Raw genomic sequence first — 27,253 nt, 5'->3', positions numbered from 1 at the left:
ACAGAGGCTGAATTTTAGTGGTTTGAGGTTTTTTTTGGTCACAAGACTGAGTTGCAATTTTCAACCCTTCAGGTAGCTGCAGAGAGCAATGAGGTCTGCCCTGAGCCTCCTCTTCTCCAGGCTGAACAACCCAGAAGCCACCAGCCCCAGGTTGGGTGCTGAGGTCGCAGCTTTCTGCACCCAGCTCTGCATTCCAGCTCCAAACTGCACAGGCTGGGAAAAAACAACAACCTTGAGAGGCTCTGCAAACATTTGAGGGCAGGTTTGCTCAGTGCATGCCAGCAGCAGCAAAGCAAACAGCTCTGCCCTCCCCACAGGGCAGTAGCACCCCCAGGGTCATGCCGTGGGGAGCCCTCACCTGCGGCTCCTGCCCTCTCCCACCCAAAACAGGGAATGTTCTGTTTCCAAGAGCCTGAGCACACCACAGCAAATCAGCATTCATTGTCTGAAGGGGGCCTACAAAACAGCTGGGGAGAGACTTTTTAGGGTATCAGGTAGTGATAGGACAGGGACTTGGGGGTGCTACTGGAGAAGAAGCTCAGCAGGAGCCAGCAGTGTGCACTTGCAGCCCAGAAAGCCAAGCAGAGCCTGGGCTGCAGCAGCAGCAGTGTGGCCAGCAGGGCCAGGGAGGGGATTCTCCTCCACTGCTCTGCTCTGCTGAGACCCCACCTGGAGTGCTGCATCCAGCTCTGGAGCCCCTGGGACAAGAGGGCTGTGGAGATGCTGGAGAGTGTCCAGAGCAGGGCCAGGAGGATGCTCAGAAGCTGCGGCAGCTCTGCTGTGAGCACAGACTGAAAGAGTTGGGGCTGTGCTGGCTGGAGCAGAGGAGGCTCCCAGGTGACCTTCTTGTGGCCTGCCAGGATCTGAAGGGGGCTACAAGAAAGCTGGGAAGGGACTTTTGAGGCTGTGAGGGAGTGCCAGGACTGGGGAGGATGGAGCAAAGCTGGAGGTGAGGAGGAAGTTGCTGAGCAGGAGAGTGGTGAGAGGCTGGCAGGGGTTGCCCAGGGAGGTGGTTGAGGCCCCATGGCTGGAGGTGTTTGAGGCCAGGCTGGCTGAGGCTGTGTGCAGCCTGCTCTAGGGTAGGGTGTCCCTGGGCATGGCAGGGGGGTTGGAACTGGCTGCTCCTTGTGGTCCCTTCCAACTCTGCCTGCTTCTGTGATCAGCATCCAACTCCCTCTTCCACATCTCCTGCTCTACTGCCCCAGATGTAAACACCTACAGAGGAGAATTTCCTCCTCGGTATCATTCATCTCTTATCTCTCTCCCTTTACAAAACAAGCTGGTGAAGCAGGATGCTAAATTGCAGCCTTAATGAACACCACTGGGTAATGTCTCTTATCTGACCTCCTTTTCAGTTGGGTCACTCATATTTATAGTCATGCCTCATTTTGCTCTAAGTGTGCCCTTCTTATGGCCTTTACTGGCTTCTGTTTCAGAAGAAACTGGGGGGGAGGGGGGCTGGGGAGATGGATTTAATGGAGCTAGAAATAGAAGGAAGCAAACCCACAGAATTCTGCAGATCTGCTTTGTCCCTCAGCTTACAGCAACAGGAACTTGCTGTGGTTAATTCCCATCGATCACTGCCTCCTTACAAGGCTTTCTGTGGCAAGACAGAGCTGGAGAAGCATCTGGGATGAGCCAAGTGCCCCAAGCCCAGTGGTTTTCTGGCTGGTTTTCACTCCTGTATCACACACTGCAAACAGGACCCAGCAGCTCCTGGCAGCAGCATGGCAAAACTCAGCTTACATCGCCACAGGATCCTAGAGTAGGTTGAGTTGGAAAGGACCTTAAAGCTCATCCAGTTCCAACCCCCCCTGCCATGGGCAGGGACACTTCCCACCAGCCCAGGGTGCTCAAAGCCTCCTCTAGCCTGGCTTTGAATTCCTCCAGGGAGAGAGCATCCAAAACCTCCCTGGGCAACCTGTGCCAGTGTCTCCTTGCTCTCACTGTGACAAATTTCTCCCTCATCTCCAGTCTAAATCTGCCCTCCTCAAGCTTCAATCCACCTCCCCCTGTCCTACCACTGCCAGCCCTTGCACAAAGTCCCTCCCCAGCTTTCTTGGAGACTCCCTTCAGGAAGGCTGCTCTCAGGTCTGCCTGAAGCCTTCTCTTCCCCAGCCTGAACAGTCCCAACTCATAGAGGGGACCTTAAAGATCACCTAGTTCCAACCCCCTGCCATGGGCCCAGATTGCTCAAGACCTCATCCAGCCTGATCTAAAACCCTTCCAGGGATGAGGCATCCACAGCTTCCCTGGGCATCTCCTCTGGCAGGTCACCATCTGCCAGCACAAGTGGCTGCAGCCCACAGAGCTTTCAGCACTGCCCTTTCCCTGCATCCTGTAGGTCCCTGGCAACGAGAGAGCAAGAAAGCCAAAGCTGTGGCCACAGGGCAGCCATCCCTGCAGTGTCCCCAGCTAGCTTCTCCTTAGCCTAGCCCAAGGGAGCCTTCTTCACCTTCCCTTGCTTTTGCAGCTCTCCCCTTATCAAGGTTAAAAGTGATCAGCTGCCAGAAGAGTGTGATAAGGTGGTAAAGGTTCAGGCTCTATTGCTGCTCTGAAGGATAACTGCTCTTCTGCGAGCCATTGACCACGAAGAGGCACATTAGAAGCCAGCAGATGTGCCAAGCACCCCTCCAAGGGACAATTAAACCCCTTTATGTAGCACCAAGCAGTTGTGGAGGTAGGAGAAGCTGCCTGTAGCCTTGATGAGCCCCAACAGGTCCGCAGAGGGGAGCTGAGTAGCACAGCCTCAGGCTGGGGCATCCTTTTACCAGGCTCCCACCAGAGGAGCAGAGAACTGAGCTGTCATCACACCACAGCTCTGTCCTGCTCCCACGCAGGGGCTGGCAGCAGTGCAGAGCCTTTGGGGTGGATTTTGGTTCCCCACTGGCTCAGTTGCTCTGACAAAGTCAGCTGGGGTCCAGCCAAACGCCACAGGGTGCAGGGGGGAGGACTGCTGGGAGGTTTTACAACACAGCAAGAGAGTTCCTGGCAAGCCAAACCCAGCAGAGCTTCAGGCCAGCTCTGGGTCCTTTGCTGAAGGCAGCACTCACAGCCCTGGGGTAAAGCCCTTCTCCAACCCAGCCCTGCTCCTCTCTCCAGGCTCTGCTGGCTCCAGCTCCCAGGCTGCCAACAGAGGGCTGAGGGAAAGCCAGAGAGCAGCAAGCTGTAATTTCACAGCACAGCTCTGCTCCATGAACCTCCCACAAGTGCTCTGCAGTCAGAAGATTGGTCCAAAGCTGCCCAGTCTCTAACAACATGAAGAAAAATCTCCCCTCTGACATTTCTCTTCCAGCCTCAGCCACAGGAACCTTGCAATTACTTTGCTAACTGAGCTTTTGGGGTTGCTTTTCAAGTTTTTAGCCCCTTTGCAGCTGACAGAAAAAGCCCAAAGCATTACTGGAGTGCTCCACAATCACCTCCAAAAGCCTTCTAGAAACAACTTCAGAGGTTAGTTTTAAACCAGAGAATCATTTGGATTGGGGAAAAAACACCAAACAAACCCTCTAAGATCATCCAGTCCAACCAACAGGGGGGAAAAAAGCCTCTAAGATCATCCACTCCAACCAACAGAGGGGAAAAAGCCTCTAAGATTATCCAGTCCAACCAACAGAGGGGAAAAAGCCTCTAAGATTATCCAGTCCAACCAACAGAGGGGAAAAAACAACTCTAAGATCATCCAGTCCAACCAACAGGGGGAAAAACAACTCTAAGATCATCCAGTCCAACCAACAGGGGGGAAAAACAACTCTAAGATCATCCAGTGCAACCAACAGGGGAGAAAAAACAACTCTAAGATCATCCAGTCCAACCAACAGGGGGAAAAAAGCCTCTAAGATCATCCAGTCCAACCAACAGGGGGAAAAAAGCCTCTAAGATCACCCACTCCAACCAACAGGGGGGGAAAAGCCTCTAAGATTATCCAGTCCAACCAACAGGGGAGAAAAAACAACTCTAAGATCATCCAGTCCAACCAACAGGGGAGAAAAAACCCTTTAAGGTCATCCAGTCCAACCAGCAGGGGGAAAAAACAACTCTAACATCATCCAGTCCAACCAACAGGTGGAAAAACAACTCTAACATCATCCAGTCCAACCAACAGGGGGAAAAAGACCTCTAAGATCATCCAGTCTGACCAGCAGGGGGAAAAAAGCCTCCAAGGTCATCCAGTGCAACCATCAGCCCAGCACCACCAAACCCTGCCCCCAAGCATCACATCTACACATTTGTTCCTTGAGCACCTCCAGGGATGGGGACTCCACCACTGCCCTGGGCAGGCCATAACTCATTTGGAGAGCATCTAAGCCATGCCCCCTGAGTTCTCTCCAACACCAACAGACAAAAGGCTCTGCTGCAATCCACCCAACCCAGGCAGGAAGCAGAAGGTCCAGGCAAAGCCATTCAGGCCCTTCCTCAGGGGCCAGTAGCAAGGGAAGGCAAAGGAACTGATCTAGGGTAGGGTGTCCCTGCCCATGGCACGGGGGTTGGAATTAGATGATCCTTGTGGTCCCTTCCAACCTGACTGATCCTGTGATTCTAAGTGACCATGTGCAGGCAGCTGAGCTGCCCTTCTGGGCATGGTGGGGAGGTTGGAGGAGATGATCTCTGAAGTCCCCTCTAGGTATGGTGGGGAGGTCAGAGGAGATGATCTCTGAAGTCCCCTCTAGGCATGGTGGGGAGGTTGGAGGAGATGACCTCTGAAGTCCCCTCTAGGCATGGTGGGGAGGTCAGAGGAGATGATCTCTGAAGTCCCCTCTAGGCATGGTGGGGAGGTTGGAGGAGATGATCTCTGAAGTCCCCTCTAGGCATGGTGGGGAGGTTGGAGGAGATGATCTCTGAAGTCCCCTCTAGGTATGGTGAGGAGGTTGGAGGAGATGACCTCTGAAGTCCCCTCTAGGTATGGTGAGGAGGTCAGAGGAGATGATCTCTGAAGTCCCCTCTAGGCATGATGGGGAGGTTGGAGGAGATGATCTCTGAGGTTCCCTCTGAGCATGATGGGGAGGTTGGAGGAGATGATCTCTGAGCTCCCTTCCAACCTGAGCCATCCTAAGAGTCTTTTTCGTTCCCCACCTCCTGTTGGCGTTTCTCATCCCCTCCCTCCCCACCCCATGCCAACCTGTGCGTGGCAGAAGGGCAGTGCAGAAGCTGTGTGCCAAGGAGAGGCAGGGCAGGGGCAGCACTAATGGCAGCGCAGGGCAAACGCCATCGATGCGCAAATGGAATTTGCCAGGAGGCATTTCAAGAGCCAATTCTTCACACTCCAGTAATTAGAACAATATGATTGGGGGGTGGGGGGGGAGGAAAAAAGGTAAGGGTGAGGGCAGGAGGCAGAGCACACACTGGGACTTGGCTGATAGAGGAGCAGGCTGAGCAAACAAACAGAGTGCAGTGAGACCTGGAGGCTGAGTCCTGCGCAGGGATCCCAGCAGGTTGCACTCGAAGCAGAAGGGCTTATGCAGACCTCTCTAAACATCCATGCTTTGCAGCTCAGTTTGTGTGCTTGCATCAGATGTGAGCTAATGGCCCTGACCCAGCTTCCTCCTTCACCTCAAGAATGCCACCAAGGTCCACATGGGGGTTTTCTCCTTCAAGGTCAATTTACTGAAGTGAAGGTCCTGCTATGCTCTCCTAATGGCTAACAAACCTCAGTGCATGCTTCAGAGAGTCATGGAGTGGTTGGGGCTGGAAGGGATCTTCAAGGTCATCCAGTTCCAACCCCCCTGTCATGGGCAAGGACACCTCCCCCTAGCTCAGGGTGCTCAAGGCTTCATTCCACCTGGCTTTGAACACCTCCAAGGAGAGGGCATCCACACAACCCCCAGGAGAGGGACCTGGGGATGCTGCTGGAGGAGAAGCTCCACAGGAGCCAGCAGTGTGCACTTGCAGCCCAGAAAGCAACCAGAGCCTGGGCTGCAGCAGCAGAAGTGTGTCCAGAGCAGGGCCAGGAGGATGCTCAGAGGCTGCAGCAGCTCTGCTGTGAGCACAGACTGAAAGCGTTGGGGCTGTGCAGGCTGCAGCAGAGGACGCTCCCAGGTGACCTTCTTGTGGCCTGCCAGCATCTGAAGGGGGCTACAAAAAAGCTGGGGAGGGACTTTTGAGGGTGTGAGGGAGTGGCAGGAGTGGGGGGAATGGAGCAAAGGTGGAGGTGGGGAGAGTGAGGCTGGAGGTGAGGAGGAAGTTGTTGAGCAGCAGAGTGGTGAGAGGCTGGAATGGGTTGCCCAGGGAGGTGGTTGAGGCCCCATGGCTGGAGGTGTTTGAGGCCAGGCTGGCTGAGGCTGTGTGCAGCCTGCTCTAGGGTAGGGTGTCCCTGGGCATGGCAGGGGGTTGGGACTGGCTGCTCCTTGTGCTCCCTTCCAACCCTCTCTGTACAGGCCTTCAGCAGCATTTCTGCATGAAAGAAATTCCTTTCTTGGGTTTTTTCCTTCCCTTTTCATAACAAATCTTCACAGCTCACTGGCTTGGAAGGACTGAGTTTGCTCTTTCCCATCCCTGGCTGTTGCACCTCATCAGCTCAGGTACATCACTGGGACAGCAGAGCCATGCTCCAGAGCTGATGTCTCCCACGCCAGCTCTCCAATCTCTTAGTTCAATTACTCCTCCAGCACAACCTCCACTTGCTTTGTCTTTTGCTTAGAGGCACAGAATGGGTTGGGTTGTGAAGGAACCTTCAAGATCATCCATTTCCAACCTCCCTGCCATGGCCAGGGACACCTCCCACTTACTCCTCCAGCTTGGCCTTGGACACATCCAGGGAGGATGTGGAGCACAGAAGCACAGAATGTGATCAAAGATCACATTCTGTGCTTCTGTGCTCCACAACCTCCCTGGGCAACCTGTGCCAGTGTCTCACCACCCTCAACCTGTGCCAGTGTCTCAGCACCCTCACTGGAAAGATTTTCTCCCTCATCTCCAATCTAGCTCTCCCCTGCTCAACCTTTCAATCCTTCCTGCTTTGAGACCCTTCATGTGCTAGAAGTCAGAGAGATCACAACCTCACAGGAGCTGGAAAGGACCCAAAGAGATCATCCAGTCCTACCCCCCCTGCCACAGCAGGACCATACAATGCAGCTCAGGGCACACAGGAACACATCCAGACAGGCCTGCAAAGGCTCCACACAAGGAGACTCCACAACCTCTCTGGGCAGCCTGTGCCAGGGCTCTGGGACCCTTCCAGGCAAGAAGTTCCCCCTTGTGCTGAGCTGCAACCTCCTGTGCTGCAGCTTCCATCCATTGCTGCTTGTCCTATCCCAGGCAGCAGTGAGCAGAGCCTGTGCCCCCCTCCTGACCCCCAGCCCTCAGATAGTTACAGACATTGATTCAATCCCCTCTCAGTCTTCTCCTCTCCAGACTAAGCAGCCCCAGGTCCTGCAGCCTCTCCTCACCAGGCAGTGCTCCAGGCCCCTCATCATCCTCACAGCCCTCCCTTGGGCTCTCTCCAGCAGATCCCTGTCCCTCTTCAACTGGGGAGCCCCAGACTGAAGGCAGGATTCAAGATGAGGTCTCAGCAGGGCAGAGCAGAGATGCAGAAGAACCTCCCTGGATCTGCTGCTCACACTCTTCTTACTGCCTCCCAGGACCCTCTTGGCCACCAGGGCACATTGCTGTGCCATGGACAACTTCTTATCCACCAGACATGCTCCAGAGCTGCCCAAAGGCAGGATGAGGCACTTAGTGCCATGGTCTGGTTGCTTGGCCAGGGCTGGGTGCTAGGTTGAGCTGGATGAGCTTGGAGCTCTCTGCCAACCTGCTTGGTTCTTTGAAAGGCTGAGTGACCTCAGAGGAGGCAAATGGAGCAGGTGCAAATCAGCTCTTCCATGTGGGACAGCAGAGAAAGTGCTTTCCACCAGCAGCTGGCAGCAAGATTAATGCCACAAGATGAAGGCTGAGGGCAGGAAGCCTCAGCACCCAAAGCCCCAGGAGGACAGGCTGGCTCCTGGCTCCCACTTGGGTGACACTTCCAACCCACCTGCACAGCCCTCCTCCCTCTGAAGCATTAGCTACCTTTTGCAGCACTCAGGTACCAGGCAGTGAAATCCCCTCCCTTCTGGCAGCAGGGGAGGAATCTCCACCAGCCTCTCCCCCCCCCCCCAGCCTCACTCATTAGCAGGACTGACTGCAAACTCTCACCAAGGCCACGCTGGCTCCAAAAAACCATTCCTACAACTGCTCACAGCAGGGCTGGAACAGGAGACCTTGACAAATGCAGCTAAAAGCAGCGTGTCCACATCATTAGCTTTGCCCAGGGTGCATTAAAGCTGCTTGCTTGCTACTATGATTATGCTTTAATACCTAATTAGTAAGAAGAGAAGGATGTTGAAGAGCAGAATGTCTCACTCCACACCATTAGGACACAGTGTAAATGAACCAGCAGCAGCAGCAGCACCATCTGAGGCTCATTAACCAGAGCAGCAAAGCATGGAGTGGGGGTGAGTGTGGCTGTCCCACTGCTGGCACAGCCAGGGGCTGCATGGCTACCCTCAGCATGGCCACCCCATGTGCCCACCTCTCTGCCAGGTTTGGAGCCAAGCAAGGAAAAGGTCTGTCAGGGCTGGAAAATACCCAAGGGATCTGCTCCTCACACTTTTCCCAAGGGAAACTGATACTTGAGATCCTTGGAGATGGCTTTTTGGGCTCCTCAGTTCAAGACAGGCAGGGAACTGCTGGAGTGGGTCCAGAGGAGGCTGCAGAGCTGCTGAGGGGTCTGGAGCAGCTCTGTGAGGAGCAAAGACTGAGCCCTGGGGCTGAGAGCCTGCAGAAGAGCAGCCCCAGAGGGGAGCTGAGCAGTGCTCAGCAAGAGCTAAAGGGTGGAGGGTAAGAGGATGGGGCCAGACTCTGCTCAGTGGTGCCCAGGGACAGGATAAGGGACAATGGGCACAAAGTGGAACCCAGAAGGTTCCATCTGAGCAGGAGGAGAAAGTTGTTTGGTGTGAGGGTGCTGGAGGGTGCCCAGAGAGGCTGTGGAGTCTCTTTGTGTGGAGAGAACCCAACCCCCCCCCAGCCCATTGTGCTCCTGGGGCAAGCTGCTGTGTGTGCCCTGCTTGAGCAGGGGGGTTGGACTGGATGACCTCCAGCCCTCCCTTCCAACCCCCCCCCCCCACACACACCATGCTGTGCTATTTTGGTCACTTCAACCTCAACTGTGATGTTTAGAAAGAAGCTTTTTGAAACCTCCTCAAGGACAAACTGCTCCCTCCCAGCCCTGCAGCTGCAGCCCAGGCCTGTGGCACTGCCTGGCTCCTTATCTGCTGTACCCTCCACAGCCCCTGGGCACAGCCAGAGCAACCTACCTAACCCCCCCACCCCCTGCAGCTCCAGGATGCTTCTCACCCAGTTTCCCTCCCCTCTCCATCCCTCTCACGTGTGCATGCCAATGCCCACACTGGGCACAGGGTAAGGAGGGGGGGAGAATCCCAAGTGTACAGAGGGAGCTTCTGAAGGAATCTTTCATTTCTGAAGGAAAACAAACCAGTAAATAATTAATTAAATAACCAAGTGCCCTATCTGGAAGCCCTCCAAGAACAAACAAGCAGCCCATTCTGACAGCCAGTGGAACAAAACTGCCTGAGATGCTGATTTCCACTCCCCTCACATCCCCTCCCCCCCCCAGCTTAAACTTTATCCCATGAAGAAGTGTGGGAGGGAGATGGAGAAACCTCCTCATCATCCATGGGTGAGAGGAGACCTGGTTTCTAAAGCTGCTCCTGCAAAGGGACAGGACCCCACCAGTCCTAGCCCTCAGTGAACTGAAGTCAGGAGGCTCAGAGGGCACCAAGCAGGAGGCTCACAAGGCAGCAAAGAGGAGGCTCAGAGGGCACCAAGCAGGAGGCTCACAAGGCAGCAAAGAGGAGGCTCAGAGGGCAGCAAAGAGGAGGCTCAGAGGGCACCAAGCAGGAGGCTCACAAGGCAGCAAAGAGGAGGCTCAGAGGGCACCCAAGCAGGAGGCTCACAAGGCAGCAAAGAGGAGGCTCAGAGGGCACCCAAGCAGGAGGCTCAGAGAGGACCAAGGGTGAGAGGTGAGGCTGCAAGCAGCAAACCTCACCCAAACCACACTCTGCTGAAACATGGAGGCTTCAACCTATTCCTTTCTTGGTGCACTGTTAGTCTGCTGTGGAATATGAACATTTCTCTTCCAGTAAGTGGCTACCCAAATGCAAAGTACCAATCTAGAGCACAGCAGGATCCAGGCTCACCTCCCAAGCACCCCAGTCCTGTACCTTCCTCTCCTGCCATGTGCTGAGGAAAAGGGGCACAGGACACTGAGGATCCTCTTGGTATCACAGAGGTTGGAAGGGACCTTTGGAGATCATGGAAGGGCTGGGCACAAGGCTGGCTCTGGAAGGGGCTTGGGCACAAGGCTGGCCCTGATGATCTTAGAGGTCTTTTCCAACCTTTATGATTCTATACAGTCCAACTCCCCTGCCAGAGCAGGTTCACCCAGAGCAGGATGCAGGGGAAGGTGTCCAGGGGAGTTGTGAATGCCTCCAGAGATGGAGGCTCCACCACCTCTCTGGGCAGCCTGTTCTAGTGCTCTACCACCCTCAACCTAAAGTTCCTCCTCATGGGATCCCAGAGAGAGTGATTGGCATTGGAATGGGCTGCCCAGGGAGGTGGTGGAGTGGCTGTGGCTGGAGGTGTTGAAGCCAAGGCTGGCTGGGGCACTTAGTGCCATGGTCTGGTTGGTTGGGCAGGGCTGGGTGCTAGGTTGGGCTGTCTGAGCTTGGAGCTCTCTGCCAACCTGCCTGATTCTGTGATGTTTAGATGGAGCTTCCTGTGTGGAAGCTGAGCAAGCCCAAGATGTTGGTGCTGAGCTGTGAGGTCTCAATGTCCTCACTCACAGCAATTCTCCTCTACTCCAGGAGGAACCACAACTTCCTACCTGAAGCTTCTCCTCTCCCACCACCAATTTTCTTGCATGCTTGCTGCTGGGCTGGGCTGGTATTTTCCAGCCTCTTTTTGCCCATTCTCCTAAAGCTTAGTTAATCTCCTTTAAGAAATGATAATTATTATTTGTAAGCAAAGCCTTTGGCCTTGGGACAGTTTCAGCAGCAGTTGCTGCAGCTCCAAGAGGCTGAGAAATCTGCAGAGGCTTTTAATGAAGAAATAAAAGAGCTCATTTAGGAAATAAAAGATTCCTTTTGTTCCAAGACTCCTTGAAGTGATATTACCTGGGAGGCATTTCCTTCCCTTTCCCAAAGCATCCACACAATCAACAGCTAAACTCAAGCCAGGGGCAGCTGCACCAAGGCATACAAAGAGTGGCTTTGCCTCTTGACATCTTTCACTCATCAGGATGATGCTCATCATGAAAGCTTCAAAAGCCCAACCACATAATAAAGGATGAGGGAGGGGGGGAAAAAAACACCTCCAGGGGTTCAAATGAAAGCTGGCATCTTCCAAACAACAGCCAAAACCTGCTGGGTCACTCACAGTGACTCTCTTTTCTCTCCCCCCCCTCCCCAAACCCCTCAACCTTTCCCTTTCTGGAGGCATGAAGTGGAAAATGTTTCAAGGCAAAATAAACCACAACCAAATCCTTTTCCCTCCAGTCTTGGCTGCAATGACCTCAAAGGGAGCTCAGACAAATCAAGAGGGTAAAGGAAAATCAATTCCTTACACATTAAGGATATGCATTTATCCATGTCCTGATCAATAGCTCAGATTTCTTGCATGTTAAAACACTTCCATCACGACTGAAAGCCCCAAGAGCAGAAATCTCCCTCCCATCCAGGCTCTGGGAATTGTGACAGATCCTGCTGGTGCTTGTTTGATCTGAAACACAACACTCCTTAATGTGACCCCTTGGAAAAACACTGGGGAAAGCAGCCAAGAAGGTGGGGAGGGAAGCAAAGCCTCTCAGAATGAGCATTTCTGGCTCTGAGAAGCTTCACAGCTATAAACAGAGTGAATTGTAAGTAGAGGAGAGAGGAAGGGAAGAAAGGAGAAGGAACAGGACACAGCTAAAGGCTTCCACTGCAGAGTACCAACAGCTGAAGGCTTCTGCTGCTGTGGAGCACCCAGCCCAGGAGGTGGGTGCTGGGATGTGGCACTTCCATGGATTCAGAGAATGGTTTAGGTTGGAAGGGACCTTCAAGATCAACCAGTTCCAACCCCTCTGCCATGGGCAAGGACACCTCACAGGCTCACAGATGTCAGGGGTTGGAAGGGACCCAAAGAGAGCATCCAGTCCAAGCCCCCTGCCACAGCAGGACCATACAATGCAGCTCAGGGCACACAGGAACACATCCAGACAGGCCTGCAAAGGCTCCACACAAGGAGACTCCACAGCCTCTCTGGGCAGCCTGTGCCAAGCTCTGGGACCCTTCCAGGCAAGAAGTTCCCCTTGTGCTGAGCTGAACCTCCTGTGCTGCAGCTTCCATCCACTGCTGCTTGTCCTATCCCAGGCAGCAGTGAGCAGAGCCTGTCCCCCCCTCCTGACCCCCAGCCCTCAGATAGTTACAGACATTGATTCAATCCCCTCTCAGTCTTCTCTTCTGCAGACTAAGCAGCCCCAGGGCCCTCAGCCTCTCCTCACCAGGCAGTGCTCCAGTCCCTTCAGCACCCTCACAGCCCTCCCTTGGACTCTCTCCAGCAGATCCCTGTCCCTCTTCAGCTGGGGAGCCCAAAGCTGAAGGCAGCACTCAAGATGAGGTCTCAGCAGGGCAGAGTAGAAGGGGAGGAGAACCTCCCTGGATCTGCTGGGCACACTCTGCTTAATGCCCCCCAGGATCCCCTTGGCCCTCTTGGCCACCAGTGCACATTGCTGCCATGGGCAGGGACACCTCTCACTAGCCCAGGTTGTTCAAGGCCTCATCCAGCCTGGCTGTGAACACCTCTAGGGAGGAGGCATCCACAACCATCCTGGAGAACCCATTCCAGTGCCTCCCCACCCTCACTGTCATCCTTCACCTGCTCTGCTCAGGCCCTGAGCTCTCCAGCCCACATGCATGTGCCAAGGGCCCTGCAGCACCTCTGCACCATGCTTCCAGAGATCAGAGCAGCTTTGCACAGGATGGTAGCTCCCAGCATGGTGCTCACTGGTGCTCTCCTCACCTGCTCAGTGCTGCACAAAGCCCTTTGCAAGCAGCTGCCCATGGCAGGGGGGCTGGAACTAGATGATCCTTGTGGTCCCTTCCAACCCTGACTGATTCTGTGACTCTGAGTTGAGCTTCTCCCATGGCAGCTTGGTGAAAGCCCCAGGAGGTGCCTGGTCTCTGGGCATCACAGGAGCAGGTCTGATGCCACAAAGCATTTCTTGGCAGGGAACAGAGCCCAGATTAAGCAGAGACCTCAGGTGAATGGTTGGAACCTGCTTTTGGCCATGCAGCATCTCCCCAGCCCTAACCCCAAGCAGAAAAGGTTGGCTTTAAGCAAAGCCTCTCCTCCTGCAGCACCAGTGGGAGGCCCTTTCCTTTTGGTTGGTGGGGCAGGAGGTGACACTAAAGCCACAGCTTGATGCTTCAGCTCCCAGGCACCCCCCCCCGGGCTGGGTGTTTCACAGAGGACTTTGCTCAGGCTGCAGTGAAAGACTTCACCAGCAACTCACTGCCCATGCACGATGCGAGGCTGTGGAGCTGTCATTGGCCTCCTGAAGGCCACAGGGCAGCCCAGCATGGCCCTCACATGAGTAACCACCACAGAGAGAGAGGAAGCTTTACAGCCCAGCAGGGCAGCAGCCCCAGTGCTGCACTCAGCAGCCCCCTGCACGCTTGGCTGGCTGCAGAAACCTGCCATGCATTTGCCCTGGGCTTTAGGGAAGTTCAGGGTCAGGGCTTCCTGTGCACACTTTTGAGTGCTCTGGCTGAAAACATCTGCCAGACACAGTGCAGCTGCCAGCACAGCCCCACCAGCAAGCCCAGCTGATGGCCTCGGGCTGACTGGGAGGATGGTTCCTGCATCATCCCACATCTGACAGCGCCAGCTGAGGCCACCCTGCACCACAGGGCATGAGCTGCTAAGTGCAGGCATCCTAAACCCAGGCTGTTTTGAAGGATCAAGGATGCTGTGAGACCTCTTTCTGCCTTTCATACCAGATTCCTGCTGCTTAACTTTGCTGCCAGAGGCCAAGGAATGTGTCTCACCTGCCTGGGGCAGTGTCTGGAGGATGAGCATGGACACAACCTCCTCCTGACCTTACAGAACAGGGACAAGAGCCCAACCTGCTCTCAGCCTGGAACATGCAGACCAAGAAGAGATTAGATTCTGAGCTTCATAGAGAGAGTGATTGGCATTGGAATGGGCTGCCCAGGGAGGTGGTGGAGTCACCCTGCCTGGAGGTGTTCAAGAAAAGCCTGGATGAGGCACTTGGTGACTGGATAGAGTTGGCTGCCAGGTTGGACTGGATGAGCTTGGAGGTCTCTTCCAACCTGCTTGATTCTATGTCCTGTAAAAATAAAATCACATCTGGAGTGCTGGGTCCAGTTCTGGGCTCCTCAGTTCTGGAGAGACAGGAACCTGCTGGATTGAGTCCAGAGGAGGCTACAAAGATGCTCAGAGGCCTGGAGCAGCTCTGTGAGGAGCAAAGGCTGAGAGCCCTGAGGATGAGAGCCTGCAGAAGAGCAGCCCCATAAGGGAGCTGAGCAATGGTCAGCAGAAGCTAAAGGGTGGGGGGCAAGAGGATGGGGCCAGGCTCTGCTCAGTGGTGCCCAGGGACAGGCCAAGGGGCAATGGACACAAACTGGAACCCAGGAGGTTCCATCTGGAAAGGAGAGGAAAGTTGTTTGGTGTGAGGGTGCTGGAGGCCTGGAGCAGGCTGCCCAGAGAGGTTGTGGAGTCTCCTTGTGTGCAGAGCTTCCAAGCCCAGCTGGGCACTGTGCTGCTGGGCAGGCTGCTGTGGGTGCCCTGCTGGAGCAGGAGGGTCAGGCTGGATGATCTCCAACCCCTCCACGCTGGGCTCTGCAGTGGTGTGGGCTCAGGGGGCAGCCAGGGCTCCTTTTCAGCAAGGACAGGGAGGGAAGCAGGGGGCAGGCAAAGGGTTAAGGGAGGTCCTGGTTGCTGGCATGCCACCAGACACACAGCCCTCTGTGCAGGCCACTCACTCCACTGCCCTCTTGGGAATTAACAAGGAAGGAAATAAAGGAGGCAAGCCACACAGCCCCTTCTGCTGGGAGAGTTCCTCTCACTTCCCACCCCACCCACGCCGCACACGAGCCCCACGGCCACTGCAAACGTCTCCAGCTGCCATAGGATCCCTTCTCCTGACACACAGCCAAGCCCTGGGCAGCAGCCAAGGAGCTGGCTCAGAGGAACAGAGCCAGGGAAGGTCTGAAGTCACCAGCCCAAGCCACCAGCCCCAGCACTGCCAAGCTGGGGGTGGGATGCTGTGCATGGGGATGCTCTGCTCAGCTGCCTCTGGCCTGCCAAATGCTCCTCTCTCTGCATGGTCCCAGCACGGTGGAGGTGGGAAGGGATCTCTGGAGATGCTAGAATGTCAGGGGCTCAAAAGGTCACCTGGTCCAGCCCCTCTTGATCATCCAGTCCAACCCCTCTGCTAAACTAGGAGCACCCCCAGCAGCTTGCCCAGGAGCACAACAGCCAGGGGGAGTTGGGATCTCTCCACACCAGGAGACTCCACAACCTCTCTGGGCAGTCTGCTCCAGGCAAGTTTCTCCTCCTGCTCAAGTGGAACCTCCTGGGTTCCAGTTTGTGCCCACTGCTCCTTGGCCTGTCCCTGGGCACCACTGAGCAGAGCCTGGCCCCAGCCTCTTGCCCCCCACCCTTTAGCCCTTGCTGAGCATTGCTCAGCTCTCCTCTGGGGCTGCTCTTCTGCAGGCTCTGAGCCTTTGCTCCTCACAGATCTGCTCCAGGCTCCTCAGCAGCTCTGCAGCCTCCTCTGGACTCTCTCCAGCAGTTCCCTGCCTCTCCTGCACTGAGGAGCCCAAAAAGCCATCTCCAAGGGCTGTGGAATTATCTCAAGTATCAGTTTCCCTTGGGAAAAGTGTGAGGGCTTCTCTCAGGAGCAGGTCCCTGACAGACCTTTTCCTTGCTTGGCTCCAAACCTGACCCTGGGGCTGCTCTTCTCCAGGCTCTTAGCCCCAGAGCTCTCAGCCTTTGCCCCTCACAGAGCTGCTCCATCCCCTCAGCATCTCTGTAGCCTCTCCCTGGTCTCTCTTGAGCCGAGGAGCCCAGAACTGGACCCAGCACTGCAGATGTGGCCTCAGTAGGGTAGAATAGAGCAGGAGGAGAACCTCCCTTGACCTGCTGGCCACAGTCTCCTCAGTGCACCCCAGGAGACTGCCTGGCCAGGAGGGCACATTGCTGACTCACGGGGAGAGCTCAGCTCCTGCACTCAGTGATGCATACAGAAAAATGCAACCACTTCAAACTGGCTCCTGGCTACAAGAGGTCAGAGAAAACACCCCTAAAAGCCAGGAACAGGAGGAGAGCTGCTCCCACCACCCACCAGCCAGCTGTGGGGCTGGCTGTGCTACAGCACCCACATGCAGCCTTTCCCCTGCCAGCCTTCCCATCTTCCACTGTCTCAGATTGTCTCCCCCTGCCAAGCCAGCCCTTCAAAACTGACAAAGGCATCCTTTAAAATCCTGCTGCAAGGGCTCCTTGCCCATCTCTAACTGTGAAGTCAGAGATGATGGAGAGGGAGGGGGAATTCCCAGCAGAGAAGCAGAACCATGAGCCCCCAAGGCCCAGATATTAATCCCTTGAATAATTCTGACAACTCTCCTCACCCTCCCAGCTCAAACCAAGCAGAAAACTCCAGTTCCTAACTCCCTGGTAGGGGACTGAAGGATGTGTGGCTGTGTGTCAGAGAGGGATGGGGAGAGGATGGCAGTTCAGCCCCTTCACTGCTTTCCCAGCACCCCACCCCAAGGGCCAGCAAGGTGAGACCTCTCCTTTTGCAGATGCCTCAGGCATCAGCTGGAGATTCCAGGGATGAGGCTGAGGACAAATCTGCTGCAGCTGCAAATTCTGCTGATGAAGCTGAGGGCAAGTCTGCAACAGCATCCAGTGAGAAACAGCCTGGATCCCACCAGGGCTTTCCAAGAGCATCCAAGAGCAGCAGGACAAGTGGGACAGCTTTGCCTCCAGAATCACAGAAACAGGCAGGTTGGAAAAGCCTCTCAGCAGCACCAACTCCAACCTATAACTCTGTTCAACAAGATTCACCTTAAACCATCTCCCTGAGCACCACATCCAAACCACCCTGAAACACAGCCAGATGGGTGACTCCAGCACCTCCCTGGGCAGCTCAGTCCAGTCCCTGACCACTCTCTCCGTGAAAAACTTTGTCCTCATGTCCAACCTAAACCTCCCCAGCCTCAGCTTGAGGTCATTCCCCCTTCTTCTATCTCCAACTCCCTGTGAGCAGAGCCCAGCAGCAGCCTCTCCACAATGTCCCTGCAGGTAGCTGTAGACAGCAATGAGGTCCCCCCTCCTCCTCCTCACACTAAACATCCTCAGCTCCTTCAGTCTCTCCTCATAAGATTAATTCTCTAGACCCTTCCCAGCCTCACTGCCCACCTCTGGACCCACTCCAGCCCCTCCACATCTCTCTTGTTTTGCTGTGCCCAAAACAGAGCACAGTACTCAAGGTGTGGCCTCACCAAAGCAGAGCAGAAAGGCTCAGAATGGTTGTGGAGCCACAAACACTTCCCAGAGGGCATCCATCACTGCCACTGACAGCACCAGCACATCCCCTGTCCTCTCCCACTAGCAAAGCAGCTCTTACTGGAGCCACTGGACCATGCTGTGCTCAGAGGTCACCCTCCCCAGCACATACACCTCCTCCCCAGCACATACACCTCCTCCCCAGCACCTCAGCCATGTACAAGTCCCTCCAGCAGCCCCCCACCCCGCCCCACTCCAGGGTCACCCATGGCAGCAAACCTTGAATAGACTCAATTAACTGAGAGGGAGAATCAGAGAGCCAAGCAGGTTGGCAGAGAGCTCCAAGCTCAGCCAGCACAACCTAGCACCCAGCCCTGCCCAACCAACCACACCATGGCACTAAGTGCCCCAGCCAGGCTTGGCTGCAACACCTCCAGGCACAGAGACTCCACCACCTCCCTGGGCAGCCCATTCCAATGCCAATCACTCTCTCTGGCTCCTAACATCCAGCCTAGACCTGCCCTGGCACAGCTTGAGGCTGTGTCCCCTTGTTCTGGTGCTGGCTGCCTGGCAGCAGAGCCCAACCCCACCTGGCGACAGCCTCCCTGCAGGGAGATGCAGGCAGCAATCGATCCAGAGAACTGATCCAGAGCCTCCTCCTCTGAGCCCTGCCCCAGCTGCTGGCTTGCTGCAATTCTCCCCAGTCCCTGGAGCAAAACCCAGAGAGTGACAAACACAACTTGAAGCTCAGCCCTGAGCACCTCCTCACCTTTCAGCTCACCTGGGAGCTGCTTCCCCTTCCTTTATGTTCAGACCAGCATCATTTGGCACCAGTGGGTCAGGGCAGGGAAGACCTAACCTCCCAAAAAAGAAAGCCACCTCTTTTTTCTCCCCTTGGCTTAGCAGTGCAGGAGCTTCCAAAGAAAGTCAGGACAATTAAGCACAAGTCAGGACAGCAGGGAGGAGTGGGAGGCTAACGACTGCCACACTTCACAGGTTTATGAGGCTTTGAGGTCTATTTCTTTTCCACAATAAACCCAATCCTGGGAGTTAGTGAAAATGAGAAACTCTTTTTAATGAACCTTGCTCCCATCGTGCTGACTAACAGAGTGATAAAGAGTTTAATCCATATTTAGGTGGGTTTTATCTCATTAGAGTCGGGGCCAATAAATTAGCAAGTCCAAGAAGAGCTCCACTTTATACCATCACTGCTATTAAATGTGCATGAAGCACTCTGCAGCAGTGCAGCCTCCACCAGCTCCAGCTCTTTATTGCTGCCTCTCTCTTTTATTTGGGAGCTGGGAGGGACTGGGTCCAGCAGCCCTGCAAAGGACCCCACAAAATCATAGCATGGTAGAGGTTGGAATCATAGAATCAAGCAGGTTGGAAGAGAGCTCCAAGCTCAGCCAGTCCAACCTAGCACCCAGCCCTGCCCAGTCAACCAGACCATGGCACCAAGTGCCTCATCCAGGCTTTGCTTCAACACCCCCAGGGATGGTGACTCCACCACCTCCCTGGGCAGCCCATTCCAATGGCATGGAAGGGACCTTTGGAGATCATCCAGTCCAACCTCCCCCTGCCCAAGCAGGGCACTCACAGCAGCTTGCCCAGCAGCACAGTGCCCAGCTGGGGCTGGAAGCTCTCCACACAAGGAGACTCCACAGCCTCTCTGGGCAGCCTGCTCCAGGCCTCCAGCACCCTCACACCAAACAACTTTCCTCTCCTTTCCAGATGGAACCTCCTGGGTTCCAGTTTGTGCCCATTGCCCCTTGTCCTGTCCCTGGGCACCACTGAGCAGAGCCTGGCCCCATCCTCTTGCCCCCCACCCTTTAGCTCTTGCTGAGCATTGCTCAGCTCCCCTCTGGGGCTGCTCTTCTGCAGGCTCTCAGCCCCAGGGCTCTCAGCCTTTGCTCCTCACAGAGCTGCTCCAGACCCCTGAGCATCTTTGTAGCCTCCTCTGTACTCACTCCAGCAGGTTCCTGTCTCTCCAGAACTGAGGAGCCCAGAACTGGACCCAGCACTCCAGATGTGATTTTATTTTTTCAGGACATCTGTGTTTATGGCTACAAGAAGCTCAGAATCAAACCTCTTCTTGGTCTGCTCCAGCAGCCTCACACCAAACAACTTTCCTCTCCTTTCCAGATGGAACCTCCTGGGTTGCAGTTTGTGCCCAGTGCGCCTCAGGGCACGTTTGGAAAGCTCTGCCACGACACCTCCCCCCGTGTCCCTTGTCACCGTGGGGTTGCTTTAACAGCTGGACAGAGAGAGGGGGGTGGGAAAAAACAAACCCCCCTGGCTGTGAGCAGCTGGAAGTGGCCTTTGGTCCCTGGGGGGAGCGGGAAGCGGCGCAGCCCGGGTTACGGGAAGGGTGACGCAGCTGCCTGGCAAGCACCCACACCTGCCACTTAGCCAACCTCCCACCCAGGCTGCCAGGCAGCCTGAGCACTCCCACGGGGACTCTGGCTGGAGGAGCCCACGGGAGGTTCCATTTCACCAGCTGCCATGCTGGTGACAGGCAAGGAAGTGGCTTCCCAAGCTTCATCCTGCAAGGAAGCAGCGAAAGCAGGGATCAAAACCGCCATGTCCCTGGAGTTCAGCAGCCCCCAGCCACACTCACTCCTTTGGAGGAGGCTCCATCAAACCCAGGGCAGCTCCTGCTTGCTGAAGCCTTGGCTCAGAAACCAAAGGGAACTACAAGAAGCACACTGAGAGGCTGGAGCAGGTCCAGAGAAGGGCAACAAAGCAGGGGAAAGGTCTGGAGAAGAGGGATGGGGATGAGCAGCTGAAGGAACTCAATGGTCCTAGAGGTCTTTTCCAACCTGGGTCACTCTGTGAACTGAAGGTGTTTAGTGTGGAGAAGAGGCTGAGGGCAGACCTCATTGCTCTCTACAGCTCCCTGAAAGGAGGCTGGAGGGAGGTGAGGTTTGGGCTCCTCTCCCCTAGTATCAAGCAGCAGAATGAGAGGAACTGGTCTCAAATTATGCCAAAGGAGGTTTAGGTTGGAGATGAGGAACAATTTCTTTGCTGCAAGAGTGGTCAGGGGTTGGAACAGGCTGCCCAGGGAGTGGAGGAGTCTCCATCCTTGGAGATGTTCAACACACCCAAGGCCATGGCATGTGGGGACACGGTTTGGTGGCCCTGGTGGGGCTGGGTGTGTGGCTGGACTCTGCCTTAGAGGTCTTTTCCAACTGAAACTATTATAGAATCACAGAATCACTCAGAGTTGGAAGGGACCACAAGGATCAGCCACTTCCAACTCACCTGCCAGGGCACCTCATGCTAGATCAGGCTGGCCAGGATCTCATCCAGCCTGGCCTTAAACACCTCCAGGGATGAGGCTCCCACCACCTCCCTGGGCAACCCCTTCCAGGCTCTCACCACCCTCAAGCTGAAGAATTTCTTTCTAACATCCAGGCTGACTCTCCCCATTTCCAGCTCTGGTCCATTCCCCCCAGTCCTATCACTCCCTGACAGCCTAAAAAGTCCCTCCCCAGCTTTCAGTATCTTAAGAGGGCTACAAGAAAGGCCACAAGAAGGTCCCCTTGGAGCCTTCTCCTCTGCAGACTGAACAGCCCCAACTGCCTCAGTCTCTCCTCCCAGCAGAGCAGCTCCAGCCCTCTGCTCCTCCTCATGGCCCTTCTCTGGACACCTTCCAGCACATCCACAGCCCTCATGCAATATGGAATCCTCTCTCAGAAGAGCAGCTGGTGAAGGCAGGGCTGAGGGATCTGCTTTCAACTCCTCTCCTCTTTCCCTTCCACTAAGAAACCCTGCAGGACCCTGCAGGTTCCAGACCACGCAGCCCACGAGGCTCAGGTTGGCACCACACAAGCCCCTGCCTTTCTAACTCCACAACTACACTGCAGCAAAGCCAAACTGCTCCCAGGAATCACTGCCCTGCTGGTTTAGAGGAGACAAAGAACTGCTTCAGTGGCATCCAGAAACAACCCAACCCAGCACCGCTGCACCGAGCTCTGTCATTAACTGGGTGGCTGCTCCTGTGCCCTGCTCACAACAGCCTCCAACACAGAACCAGGGAATCAGCCAGGTTGGAAGAGAGCTCCAAGCTCAGCCAGCACAACCTAGCACCCAGCCCTGCCCAACCAACCACACCATGGCACTAAGTGCCCCAGCCAGGCTTGGCTGCAACACCTCCAGCCACAGCCACTCCACCACCTCCCTGGGCAGCCCATTCCAGTGCCAATCACTCTCTCTGACAACAACTTCCTAACAACATCCACCCTAGACCTGCCCTGGCACAGCTTCAGCCTCTGTCCCCTTCTTCTGCTGCTGGCTGCCTGGCAGCAGAGCCCAACCCCACCTGGCTACAGCCTCCCTGCAGGCAGCTGCAGGCAGCAATGAGCTCTGCCCTGAGCCTCCTCTGCTGCAGGCTGCACACCCCCAGCTCCCTCAGCCTCTCCTCACAGGGCTCTGCTCCAGGCCCCTCCCCAGCCTTGCTGCCCTTCTCCAAACACCTTCCAGCACCTCAACATCTCTCTGCAATTCAGGAGCCCAGAACTGGACACAGCACTCAAGGGGTGTCCTGAGCAGTGCTGAGCACAGGGGCAGAAGAACCTCCCTTGTGCTGCTGCCCACACTGCTCCTGAGCCAGCCCAGGATGCCATTGGCTCTGCTGCCCACCTGGGCACTGCTGCCTCATCTTCAGCCTATCTACCAGTATCCCCAGGCCCCTTTTCTCCTGGCTGCTCTCAGCCACTCTGTCCCCAGCCTGTAGTGCTGCTTGGGGTTGCTGTGGCCAAAGTGTAGAACCCTGCCCTTGGCCTTATTAAATCTCATGGTGCAAGTGTCTTGTAACTTACAATACTCTTGATCCAAGGAGTGAATAGCTCCAGGAAGAGGTTGGTTTGTTTTGGTTTCGTTGGGGGGGGGGGTGTGGGGGTGTGTGTGGCCAGTGGGAAGGTGGCTTTGAGGCTCCCTTTCTGTCGCTCTCGCTGCGACTCAAAACGGAAAAGCTCTTTGGCCAACAGATTTTTCCCTGTTTATTTGCTTTGCCACTGCTGAACCCAGATCTGAGGCTCATGTGGGAATGAAAGGTGGCAAAGACAATGGGAATGTTTTGACAGGCTTCCAGAGGGAGTTAGGGTGGTGCAAGCCCAAACAGCTGATACCTCCCCCACCGCCACAGCTGATAAGAAAAGAACTCGCGCTGGGAAAAGACCAACCCAAAGGGTTTGGTGTGGGCAGGGTCTGTGCAGAAGCTGGTGGAGGAGGAGGAGGATGAAGAAAGTAAGCAAGAACCAGGCAATTTGGTTGCAAGAAGAACCAGGCTGAGTGATAGGTTGGACTGGATGAGCTTGGAGGTCTGGCTGCAAGAAGAACCAGGCTGGGTGATAGGTTGGACTGGATGAGCCTGGAGGTCTGGCTGCAAGAAGAACCAGGCTGGGTGATAGGTTGGACTGGATGAGCCTGGAGGTCTGGCTGCAAGAAGAACCAGGCTGAGTGATAGGTTGGACTGGATGAGCCTGGAGATCTGGCTGCAAGAAGAACCAGGCTGAGTGATAGGTTGGACTGGATGAGCTTGGAGATCTGGCTGCAAGAAGAACCAGGCTGAGTGATAGGTTGGACTGGATGAGCTTGGAGATCTGGCTGCAAGAAGAACCAGGCTGGGTGATAGGTTGGACTGGATGAGCCTGGAGGTCTGGCTGCAAGAAGAACCAGGCTGAGTGATAGGTTGGACTGGATGAGCTTGGAGGTCTGGCTGCAAGAAGAACCAGGCTGGGTGATAGGTTGGACTGGATGAGCCTGGAGGTCTGGCTGCAAGAAGAACCAGGCTGGGTGATAGGTTGGACTGGATGAGCTTGGAGGTCTGGCTGCAAGAAGAACCAGGCTGGGTGATAGGTTGGACTGGATGAGCTTGGAGGTCTGGCTGAAAGAAGAACCAGGCTGGGTGATAGGTTGGACTGGATGAGCTTGGAGGTCTGGCTGCAAGAAGAACCAGGCTGGGTGATAGTTTGGACTGGATGAGTTTAGAGGTCTGGCTGCAAGAAGAACCAGGCTGGGTGATAGGTTGGACTGAATAAACTTGGAGGTCTCTTCCAACCTGGTTGATTCTATAATTCAATTTGGATGTCTTGGAGGTTTAGGACAAGTTGCTTTCCAAAGCCTCCTAGAATCACAGAATCAGTCAAGTTTGGAAAGGACCACAAGGATCAGCCAGTTCCAACCCCCCTGCCATGGGCAGGGACACCTCTCACTGGCCCAGGATGCTCTCATCTCTAGCTAGGGTCTGGCCTTGCAGAGGTGATGCAGCAATGCAGGTTAGTGGAGGGTCCTCCTGGCCCACAGCTGAGCCTGGGGAGTGTATGAGCCTCTCAGATCACAGAATGAGTCAGGGTTGGAAGGCACCACAAGGATCATCTAGTTCCAAACCCCCTGCCATGGGTAGGGACACCTCTCACTGGCCCAGGTTGCTCTCATCTCTAGCTGAGCCTGGGGAGTGTATGAGGCTCTCAGATCACAGAATCAGGCAGGGTTGGGAGGGAGCACAAGGAGCAGCCAGTTCCAACCCCCCTGCCATGCCCAGGGACACCCTACCCTAGAGCAGGCTGCACACAGCCTCAGCCAGCCTGGCCTCAAACACCTCCAGGGACGGAGCCTCTACCACCTCCCTGGGCAACCCATTCCAGCCTCTCACCACTCTCCTGCTGAAGAAACCAAACACAATTATAAGAGAGAAGGGAACAGCAAATTGTCTCCCAAAGCCACAAAACGATGTGTCCCTCCCCCTCCACCAAAAGGAAACTGGCCAGAAGGAGAGAAGAGCTCTCCCCCCACCAGAGCCAAAAAGGAATCCAAGCCTGCATTCAGCTGCCACCTCCCAGCAGCGGGGTGGGTTTTTTTTTCACACCAGGCTCTGTTAACAGGCAATCTGAAACAGCACAAAGCCAGAGACAATGTGACAATAAAAGCAGCATTTTAATTAGCCACGGTTCTCTTCCCCCACCCCAGCCCAAAAAGGTTCCTTCTGTGCATTCACATTCACAGCCCAACCACCCTAAAAAATAAAAAGCCTTTCTTATATATCTCATCAATCAAAAAGAAAAGTCTACAAACACCCCCAGGCCCCCTCCCCCTAAACTCATCAAACAAAGCCCCCTGCAATTGCACACTCCAGATAATGGGCCAGAAATAAATTAGGCAATAAATAGCAAATAATCCATCCCCATCAGCAGGCAGAAATGAACTCTTTGGGCAAGCAGAGCAGAAGATGCCTTCCAGCAGCTCTTGCCTGCTAGTTGCAAAGCAGGAGAACAATAGAGGGCTGAAATTAGCCTTTCAGCACCTTTTTTACCCCACCCCACCCCCCAAAATATATAGATAGAGCAAAATGTGCTGGCCAACAGCTTCCCTGAGCTCAACATCCAAGCAGGGCACTCTTTGGGCAGTCAGAGCAGAAGATGGCTCATGTTTGGTAGATGCAAAGCAGGAAAACAATAGAGGGCTGAAATTAGCCTTTTAGCACCTTTTTTACCCCCCCAGAATACAGATATAAATATATATATATATATATAGAGAGAGAGAGAGAGAAAGAGCAAAATGTGCTGCTCAACAGCTTCCCTGATCCCAACATCCAAGCAGGGCACTCTTTGGGCAGTCAGAGCAGAAGATGCCTTCCAGCAGCTCCTGCCTGCTAGTTGCAAAGCAGGAAAACAATAGAGGGCTGAAATCTGCCTTTCAGCACCTTTTTTACCCCCACCCCCAAAATACAGGTACAGAGCAAAATGTGCTGGCCAGCAGCTTCCCTGAGCTCAACATCCAAGCAGGGCACTCTTTGGGCAGTCAGAGCAGAAGATGGCTCATGTTTGGTAGATGCAAAGCAGGAAAACAACAGAGGGCTGAAATTAGCCTTTCAGCACCCTTTTTACCCCCCCCAAATATATATAGAGAGAGCAAAATGTGCTGGCCAACAGCTGCCCTGAGCTCAACGTCCAAGCAGGGCACTCTTTGGGCAGTACAGCAGAAGATGCCTTCTAGCAGCTCATGTTTGGTAGTTGCAAAGCAAGAAAACAATAAAAGTGCTGAAATCTGCCTTTCAGCACCTTTTTTACCCCCCCAGAATACAGATATAAATATATATATAGAGAGAGAGAGAGAAAGAGCAAAATGTGCTGCTCAACAGCTTCCCTGATCCCAACATCCAAGCAGGGCACTCTTTGGGCAGTCAGAGCAGAAGATGCCTTCCAGCAGCTCCTGCCTGCTCATTGCAAAGCAGGAAAACAATAGAGGGCTGAAATCTACCTTTCAGCACCTTTTTTACCCCCCCAAAATACAGGTATAGAGCAAAATGTGCTGGCCAACAGCTTCCCTGAGCTCAGCATCCAAGCAGGGTCCTGGCACTGCTTGTGTCAAAAGCCAGGAGGAGAACAGCAGCTGCCTGTCAAAGCCACACTGGATTTTCCACCCTGGGAAAGGAGCTGAGCCTCCTTCAGCATTTGGTGCCACCCATCAATTATGGCCAAGCACAAAACCAAGCTCTGGCCTCTCCTATCAAGTTCATGTCAGGCACAAACACAGCCAGCACCTAGGAACAGCTGGGAGGATAAAACCTCCAGAGAAGGAGACTCCACAATCTCTCCTGGCAGTCTGCTCCAGGGCTTCAGCAGCCTCACAGTGAAGCTTTCCCTTTGGAACCTCCTTTGCTTCAGCTTGCCCCCAGTGCCCCTTGTCCTGTCCCTGGCCATCCCTGAGCAGAGCCTGGTTCTATCCTCCCCACACTGCCCTGCACATCTTTATCACCAGCAATGAGGGCAGCCCTCAGGCTCCTCTGCTCCAAGCTTCTGAGAAACTCAAGGGGCTCACAGGGTGGCAGAGGTTGGAAGGGACCCAAAGAGAGCATCCAGACCAACCCCCCTGCCAGAGCAGCACCATCCAATCTAGCTCAGGGCACACAGGAACACATCCAGACAGGCCTGCAAAGGCTCCACACAAGGAGACTCCACAACCTCTCTGGGCAGCCTGTGCCAGGGCTCTGGGACCCTTCCAGGCAAGAAGTTGCCCCTTGTGTTGAGCTGCAACCTCCTGTGCTGCAGCTTCCATCCACTGCTGCTTGTCCCAATCACTGCTCCATGTCCCAGTCACTGCTCCTTGTCCCAGTCACTGCTCCTCGACTCATTCCACCCCAGCTTGAAAGAGCCTGGGCAGCAGGTCTAGGGGGGTGACTCTGCCCCATGTGTCCTGCTGAGACCCCCCCCTGCAGTGCTGGGGCCAGCTTTGGACTCCTCAGCACAGCACAGACCTGTTAGAGCAGACCCAGAGGAGGAGGACAAAACAATGATGGGAGTGCTGGAAAACCTCTGCAGTGAGGCCAGGCTGAGAGAGTTGGAGTTGTTCAGCCTGGATAAGGTTCCAGGGAGACCTTCTGGTGGCCTTTCTATACTTAAAGGAGCTGGTAAGAAAGATAAGGAAGGACTCTTGATCAGGGAGTGTAGTGATGGGACAAGGGGTGATGGTTTGAAACAAACAGAGGGAGACTCAGACCAGAGAGGAGGAAGATGTGTTTTTACCACGAGGGAGATTTAAATCCTGGCCCAGGTTGCCCAGAGAAGTGGGAGCTGCCTCATCCCTGGAACCATCCCAGGTCAGGTTGTTTGGGACTCTGAGCAACCTGCTCTAATTGCAGCTGTCCCTGCTCAACTCAGCAGGGCTGGACTAGACCTTTAAAGGTCCATTC

The 27,253-nt window shown here is 54.8% G+C and overlaps 1 protein-coding gene across 9 annotated transcripts in view; it reads right to left on the bottom strand.

Annotated features, from left to right (window-relative positions):
- The window catches only part of VAV2 (vav guanine nucleotide exchange factor 2), a 155,241-nt gene that overhangs the window by 93,671 nt on the left and 34,317 nt on the right, over positions 1–27,253 (bottom strand). The gene's annotated exons all lie outside the window — the stretch shown is intronic.

Source organism: Pogoniulus pusillus, chromosome 35 (assembly GCF_015220805.1).
Source record: "Pogoniulus pusillus isolate bPogPus1 chromosome 35, bPogPus1.pri, whole genome shotgun sequence".
Taxonomy (NCBI): domain Eukaryota; kingdom Metazoa; phylum Chordata; class Aves; order Piciformes; family Lybiidae; genus Pogoniulus; species Pogoniulus pusillus.
Note: the sequence above shows the minus strand (reverse complement) of the source record. Positions and strands in the feature narration are given on the sequence as shown.